At 47.6% G+C, this 7,866-nt stretch overlaps 1 long non-coding RNA gene across 1 annotated transcript; it reads right to left on the bottom strand.

The window, feature by feature from the left end:
• Window positions 1-878: 878 nt before the first annotated feature.
• LOC306798517 lies at window positions 879-5,925 on the bottom strand. Its single transcript, XR_013773375.1, has 3 exons — window positions 4,665-5,925; window positions 4,222-4,301; window positions 879-1,238 (listed from the first exon to the last, which is right to left on the bottom strand). It is a non-coding gene; the product is annotated as an uncharacterized lncRNA (long non-coding RNA).
• Window positions 5,926-7,866: the final 1,941 nt, after the last annotated feature.

Genomic DNA, 7,866 nt, shown 5'->3' with positions numbered 1-7,866 from the left:
TGGGAGAGGTTTTCCCTGTCCTTGGAGCAAGTGGGGCTGGTAGCAACATCCTCCCTCTCAACCATGATGGGAGAAGGAGTTAACTCACCCCTGACACCGAGTGCTAAAGTGTTTGTTCTGGCAGCCAGTGCCAGGCAGCAGGAATACACTTTTGACAAAGAGATATTAAGTAAAATGGAGTGCTGACCCAAGGAGGTGTAATTAGCTCTGCTGTCACATAGGAAAGGACATGTTTGTACAGATTATTTCCAATTTCTAGCAGCACCTGCTCACTTGCTTTAACCAGGTTTCTCAAAATAAGGACTAATTAGCACTTCCTTGGAAGCCCAGCTCTCTCCAGGCAATGGCTTTCAATTGGTATTCCTTCTGCAGGAAGGCACATTAATTACTCTATCAGGAAAAGCTAATGGTAGCAGGAAACCATTTTCATGACTAAAGCTAATTCAAGGAGAAGGCAGAGCTCACTAGATCTGGACTTTCTTGCTCATGCCAGGCATGAGGGCTGTGCAGTGACTTTCCTTCTCTGCATCCTTGGAAGAGAACAGGAGCAGGTAGAGCAGAAGGACTGACAGCCTGAGCCAGTGGGGTAGCTCCTGCATATCTGTGCTTGTTGTCATGGCCCTTGGAGACAGATGTGTGACCTTCCAGACAACAGAAATCCCTATTCCCCAACTGACCTGGCTGAGCTTCACACATAATTTAACATGCCTTATAATGTTTTATAGACTCCACTCTGTAACTCAGCACTGAGCTATTATTTAGTGAAATGATCCCCAAAGCAACCTTAGGAGAACTAATTGTACATAAAAGCTTTGGGGATGGGGTGGTGGGAAACATCCACAAATGTTTTAAACACTGAATATTTCATCTTGTAATATTTATTAATTTATAGCCTCTATTCTGGTTGCAGTTCTGCAGATACACTTCAGCATGGTGTTGATTAAATCTGGTGCCAGTGCAAACCAATATCAGACTCAGGCCCAGAGAAGTAGTATTTTAATTGCTCTAGGACCATTTTGCCAGCTGAGACCTTTCTTTAATGGCACTGGTAGATGTGTGAAAAAGCAGTTGCAGGAGACTCCTAAGGGAAGAAATTCAAGTTAAATCCCTTTATCAGTGCATCCAAGAATTTAGATACTCTTCCAGACATTTTGCTTGAGGTCTCCTTATGGATCTCAGTCCACATCCACAGCAGCAGGAGCCTGAGCAATGGGTTGGACAGCACTGAGAGGAACCCCCTGGTGAGAAAGGAACATTTATTTATTGTTTTCTCCAGTTTATTCTTGTAGACACTAAATTTTCAAAATAAGTACAATCCATTGGGTTTTGAAGACCACTTGAATGCTTTGCAAAAATGTGATGCCTTATTTTATCATTATGTTATTTTTTTATACTCTTGATTGGTTTATTATATCCAATATCTCAGCAGACCTGTCAGCTTACAGCAGACATGGGGGAATGAAGTGGAGCAAGTCTTACCCTCAGGGGCCTGGAGAACAAAGAAACTTGGAACAAAGAAACTTGGAGGCACCTGAGTGCTGTTGGTGGTCTGATGTGCAAGAGGACATAGGAGCTCTGGCTCTTGTGCCCCAGAGGGTTTATAGCATGCCAATTGCCATGAATGAGGACAACTTCTGGTACAGGCTGATGAGTAATATTTTTCCTACTGCTGCTGAAGCCACTGGAAAAATCTGGTTGATCCAGGATGTCACGTCAGAACCTAATTCCCATTTCTGCGAACACCCACACGCTCCTGTTCAGTGCTTAATAAAAGGTAAGCTCCAGTCAATGGGAAAATGTGCTTAAGAGCTTTATTCTCATTCTTAAGGACTCTGCTGGGTCTGGCCTCATGCAACGTGTCAAGCACTCATTACCCTTATCTTTTATTGTTTTAATACAGATAGGTGTGTGGGAATAACCCTCTCACCACAAAGGTGGGGATTTTTTGGAGGAGAGGCCACCCTATGCATATGCACTTACTAATAACAATGTGTTTGGGTGATGTTCTGGCTTTCTGCCCCGAGGAAATAAAGGGGAGGAAACATGATTGTCTTGGAGCAGGTACAAAGCTTTGAGATGCCTGGCTTGGAAGAAACTGCAGAAAGTGTTTCCCTTTGTATTGCAGGGCCCGGCAGCCCGGTGAGATAATAGAAGATAAAGCAAATTGTACGACAATGGAAAATGCTGAGCTCCCTGAGTAATTAAAGGTTGTGTAAGACGGTGGCATGGCTTGCAAGGATTGTTAATGCAGTCACGTTTGCATTATATAAAGGGTAATTAAAATGCAGCCTGCTTACCATTGATTACACCCTTTGCCTGGCACAGCCAGGCAGCAAAGGTGGCTTGGGAAGCAGTGACTGCCAGCAAAAGGAGAGGCTGTGGGGTGCAGGGTGCCCAAAAGTTTGGGACCACTGCTGTGCCATGGCTTTGGACAAATGCCCCAGCAGATTGTGTCCTCTCCCTGTCACACAAGCAGGAGGGAGCCTTCTCATCCCACCACACCACAGCCACTTAAGCTTCCCAATAAGACTTTTGGGGTCTGCCTAACATGGGCAGCAGTGGGGTAGAAGCAGTTCTCAATAGATACCCAGGCTAGCCATGGATTATAGATTGGTGCACCTGAAGACATTTTGCTGGGGTAGCCTGAGGAAGCTGAGGGAGGTGAAGGAGGAGGGAAGCCACTGTCAGCAGCCACTGCACAGCTGGGAGCCACCCTCAGTGCTGGGAAGGCTGCCTTGCCTGTGGCAGCCCCAGCCCAGCTGTGGGTACCACTCAGGAGCATGGGGTGGCTCAGGTCAGAGAAGGGCAGCTTCTGGGGCTGTGCCGAGCAGACTAGGCTGAGGATCCAGCTGGTCCCACCGGGATTCCCAAAGCCCAGCTCCATTAGCAATGAGGTGTGAACTATGGGAGTGGCCATGGTTTTCTGGCAGCTCCACCTCAAAGATGAAGGGCAGGTTCACTCATGATGCTGCGCATGAAAGTGAACACAAATAAGGGCCTGAAGTGATGAGTTGCTCCTTTGGAGGTTGCAATGAGCATTTTCCACTAGTCCCTACAGCAGGGAGAGATAGGGTGCCCAGGACAAGGAGAAAGGAGTGTGAACTCCCTGACATCAGCTCCTCTAAGCCCCTGAGCCCCAGGCTGCATGTTCTATGGCAGAGGGAACTTTCTGGCACTAAAGAGGAGCTCAGGCAGAGCTAGGGAGGCCTGGGATATTTAGGATACTCTTCTTCCTGGCAGTCTGTCTGTCTGTCTGTCTGCTCCTGGCAGGACAGCAGAGGAGACACCTCAAACCCCCACCCAAGGCTGTTGGGGTGCTGTGAGCACTCTGTGTCTCGATGCTCCTGATTATTTTTCTGTGTTCATGGTTGTTTCCCTGGGACTCCTTTCCTCAGTGCAAGGGTGCTTCTTGAGCAGTGACAAAGGCAGTGCCTCCAAGGGGGCTGGAGATAAGAGTACATGGGAGAATGAGCTGGACCTACCATTTTCTCCATGGAAATATGATTGGCATTGAGCTGCTATGCCCAGTAAATCCAATTATGGCAGAAATGTGTTTAAAGAAAAAAAGTCAAGCTGGTGTAAATGAAAAGATAACTGTGTGCTGTAGAATTGTTTCCTGCCCCAACAGCCCCTCAGTGGCTTGTGAGAAATCACTTTTAAATATACACTAGCATTCCTTGCAATTCAGGAGATCTTTTCTAAAGACACTTGAGTTACACAGAGAAATGGAGTGAGGTGAGGAAGATACAAGCTAAGTTTGAAAGCCCTGGTTACAGATGGATGTCTGTCCCAAATAATCAACATGGACTTTCCCCCTCTATTTTTATAATTCCCCATCCCCACAGGTGATGTGCTCTCTCTTTGACTGGGAATCAAAATAATTTATTGCAGCTAAAAAGCTGCAACTGGAATCTGAACACAACAATTTTCCATATGAACCCAGGCAAATTAAGAATAAAAGTTCTCCCAGCTTCAGCTCTACCCTTGACACAGTGTTTTAGCCCATTCAGCCTCCTCCATGCCGTCCTGGGCAGCACTATTGGCATCTCCTGCTCCCCAGACCATCCTACCAGGCCTTCACTCCACCTTTTCTCCTGGGGAGGAATCTGCCTGTAAAGCTACAGACTTTAAAACCATTTCTTTCTCTCCATGGAAGGAATTAATTGCTTTAACTGCACATGGTGGTGGGTACAACTCAGTATTTTTAAACTGGCATCTCACCTTTGTTTATTGGATTCTCTCCTGAAATCTCATTATTGGTTTGAGATCTATTTTACCTGTTTAGTCACTGGGTAGCAAACCTGTGGAGATGTCAGGAGACATGGATGGCTTTTCCAGTGTTGCTACCAACTTTGCTTGACTCACTTGTAGTTGCTTATCCAAAATATGATTTGTTTCCCCATCTGCAAAACAGAGGTTGTTGCTCAATCCTCTTTTAAAAACTTTTCTGAGAACTTGGGGTAGAAACCAGCCAGTGGGCTTCAAGTTGAGTGAGTTTCCATTTTTCAATCCCATAACAGTTTTAATTCTGTGCTTTGAAATAAAGAGAATTACGGAAATGTTCAACTCTTTTTTTTTTTTTTTTGCAGAGGAGGGTTGGGGTGGGTGGTTTTAAAAAGCTCTATAATTTTGGTATGGTTAGAGAGTTAAAAATAAATTCTTGCCACAAGATTTTAGCCTTGCACTGGACCAAATCTTGAAGGAAGCAACATTGATTATAATTGCCAGGCTTTGGCATTTGTGATGTGGAAACCAAGTACCAGGGCTCAGGCATGGGGCCATACTCTGCTTTCTCATCTCTGTAATTCCCAACTGGAAGCAGTAAAATGCCTCTGGTCTGAAGGGATCCATTTCAGCTGCTCAGGAAGGAGTTGCCCAGCCTGTGGTGAGAGGCAGCAGAGGCACAGCCAGGCTGACACGTGGGGAGCAATCACCTGGCTCTTCCTTGTGGACTCTGCCCACAAAAACCAGGCTGGAAAAATCATCCCTCCCATCCTCACAGTGCCAGGCAGGTCAGGAGGTCATTCCAGGTGTCTGGGGAGAGGTGCACAGCCCTGCACCATCCATGCCCTGTGCAGACCTGGAGAGGTGGCACTCCTGGCTCTGCCAGCAGCTGGAGCAGCCCCCTGCCCCACTGGATCATCCCTGAGCCTGCCCCCCTCCCTCCACTGCAAGGAGACACCTGGCAGTGGGAAGTTCTCTGGTTACACAGGCAGCCCCACACAGGCAGTTTTGGTTCATGGTATTAAAGAGAGGGGATAATGTTACCTCAGGGATCGAGTGGTGAGCTTTGTACAGCATTACCTGCCACAGAGAGATGGCACAGGGAGCCAGCAGGTAGGGGCAGATTTACTGGGGAAAGAAGCTCCTGGAATGGGTGGACTGCTCTCAATAAAACCCTCTTATTCCCAAGAGTGTAGCCCCTCTCTTTGAACACAAAGGTTTAGTTTAAGTTTATAAAATTTTAACTATTATTTTGGGATTTTCTCCAAACACACCAAAGCCATTTATATTCCTCTACCTCCTCTTGCCCAGACCCATCATCAGCCCAGGTGTACCTCCAAACATGCTGGGGCCATTCATCCCTCTCCATCTGCTTTTGCCACTGCTTTCCACCACTGCTACTGCTGGAAAACCAGCTCCACAGTTAAAATTAACCATTTCAGAGGTGGCAGCTGTGTGAGTCCGGAGCAGGAAGCAAATATCAAATGACAAATCAGTGAGGTGGTGTCAGGATCTGCTTGCTGGCACGTGGGCAGAGGGCAGGTGGACAACGTGCTCAGAAGTCACTGGCCTGGCTCTGGTGGCACTGGCAGCTTGTCCTGTGCCCTCACTGAAAAGCTGGCTCTTGGGTGGCAGCCAGTGTTGCCTGCTGTCACCTCTCCAGGCTTGGGGTGGTGTAGAAAGAAGATGCTCTATGGGGGAAGTTATAGTGGATATAAGTACACATATATATATATAAAGGGCTGCTCATCTCCATTGTCAACCAAGAAAATGCCAATTTCAGTCATATTATACCACAAAAAGAGGTGCTCCTTTGCCTTCTGTGAAGGCAGGACAAATTTCAGGCAGGTTTCTGTTGGAAGGGAGAAATGATGAACTTTTGATGAAGCAGGGCTGGAAGCAGAGAGTCGTTCCTATTGAATCAGCACCGGGTGAGGCTGGCCTCATTAACCAGTGTCAGAGAGCCTGCCTCAATCAGAGGTTTCAGGCCTCTGCTTTCTCTCCTTTAATTGCATCTTCCAGAGTTCACAGGCCAGAGTAAGTGGGGAAATTTCTGATGGGTCAGAAATGGCTGTGGTTTGGAAAGAATTTCAGGCATCCTTCATCTGACCTCCTCCTCCTCCTCCCTGTTCATAATTGTTGTTCTTAAAAGAGGCAGCGATAATGGGGGACCAGGGCATCTGCATTGCAGAAATCTTGTCCTCAGTCCTGCTTCTTGTAAACCTGTGGGCAGGGAGAGGCCAGGAAGGTGTCCAAGGGTAGGGAGCTGGCAGTCAGGGACCCCGTGCCCTGTTCTCCTGTGTGAGCCAAAGCCTAGAGCAGCCACAACCCCCATGCTGCTGGTGGAGTTTGGGGTTAATCTGGAGCCAAGGCAAGGCTTGCAGAGCCTCAGGAGTGGATGGGATGCTCTCCCCTAATAGATATGAGGGAAAGCCCCCTGTGCTCCCCCACTGACTCAGCTGACCTTAAATTAGCCAATTAAGGCTGCACAGTGGGAATGCCTCTCAGCTGAAGGCTTGATTGAATAAAGACTGCAAGATTTAGCTAACAGTGCCCCAGATCTCAGCAGAGTGCTCCTCATTTACAGAGCCAGCTGTGCCCCCTCAGCTCTTCCTTTGCCATAGGCAGGACATGATTCAATTGGCACCACCCCAGCAGGGAGTGAGTGGCAGACTGAGCCTGGAGCAGGGCACTGAGGGGAGCAGAGCTGCTCTCCCAGCCTCAGTTTCCCCACCTGCAAAACCAGTGGTGCTCCTGAAAGGTGCAGGGCACTCCAGGCTGTCCTGCAGTGGGGTACTTGTAGTACTGGCTTAAATCACAGATGTGTCTCTGATAACATGATATCACTATGTGTGAGGAGGGAAGGAACTGGGCTTTTCAACATCTTCAGCAGCCTGGTGGTGATCTCTCCATGAAATGTTTCAGGCTTCCTGATGGAGAGGTGAAGGAAGGCATCCTCAGCTCTGCCTGACTGCCCTATGCTTCCTACGATGACTGTGGAAGAAGCTGGACCCAGCATGAACAGGTAACTATTATCTCTGCAAAACTCCAGAAGAAATTGCTTTCCTTGGGCCTGAGATTCTGACATCAGGGTTGGCTGCTGCTTACCTCTATTTGTGGTTCCCAGGCTGCAAAACCCTGCACTGGTTAAATCTCAGAGGCAAGATGATGTGTAAGGGTCCAGATCCCTACTTGGATGTTGTGCTGCAAAACAGGAGGGTGTTTGCAAGAGAGGGAGGAATGGGGACTTTTTTTTTTCTTTTCTTTTTTTTTTTTTTAAGTTATTATTCTTATCATGTTGATAGTAAGGGGAAAAAAGCTCCCTTCAAAGAGTACCTCCTTATGAATTTAGACTCCTCCAACCCAGCATTTTATGATCTCAACAAGAAGCTCATAAAACCAAGTATTTGGAAAGGGTGCAGAAAAGAGGGGCTGAAAAAAGGGGGTATGAAAGAGGCACCAGCAAGTCTCCACTGATAGCTTGGAGGGAGGTTTCCTAAGGCAAGAGCTGCCATGGAAGGAGCTGGGCTAGCTCAGCAGGAGGGGATGTTTTATGGGATACCTTTACTCAGGCTCTCCTCAGTGAGGTGGGGAGGCTTGGCTGTGGTGATGAGCACAGGGGAGGCAGGGAGCACACAGCGG

This window comes from Erithacus rubecula (genome assembly GCF_903797595.1).
Source record: "Erithacus rubecula genome assembly, chromosome: 2".
In the NCBI taxonomy this organism is placed as follows: domain Eukaryota; kingdom Metazoa; phylum Chordata; class Aves; order Passeriformes; family Muscicapidae; genus Erithacus; species Erithacus rubecula.
Note: the sequence above shows the minus strand (reverse complement) of the source record. Positions and strands in the feature narration are given on the sequence as shown.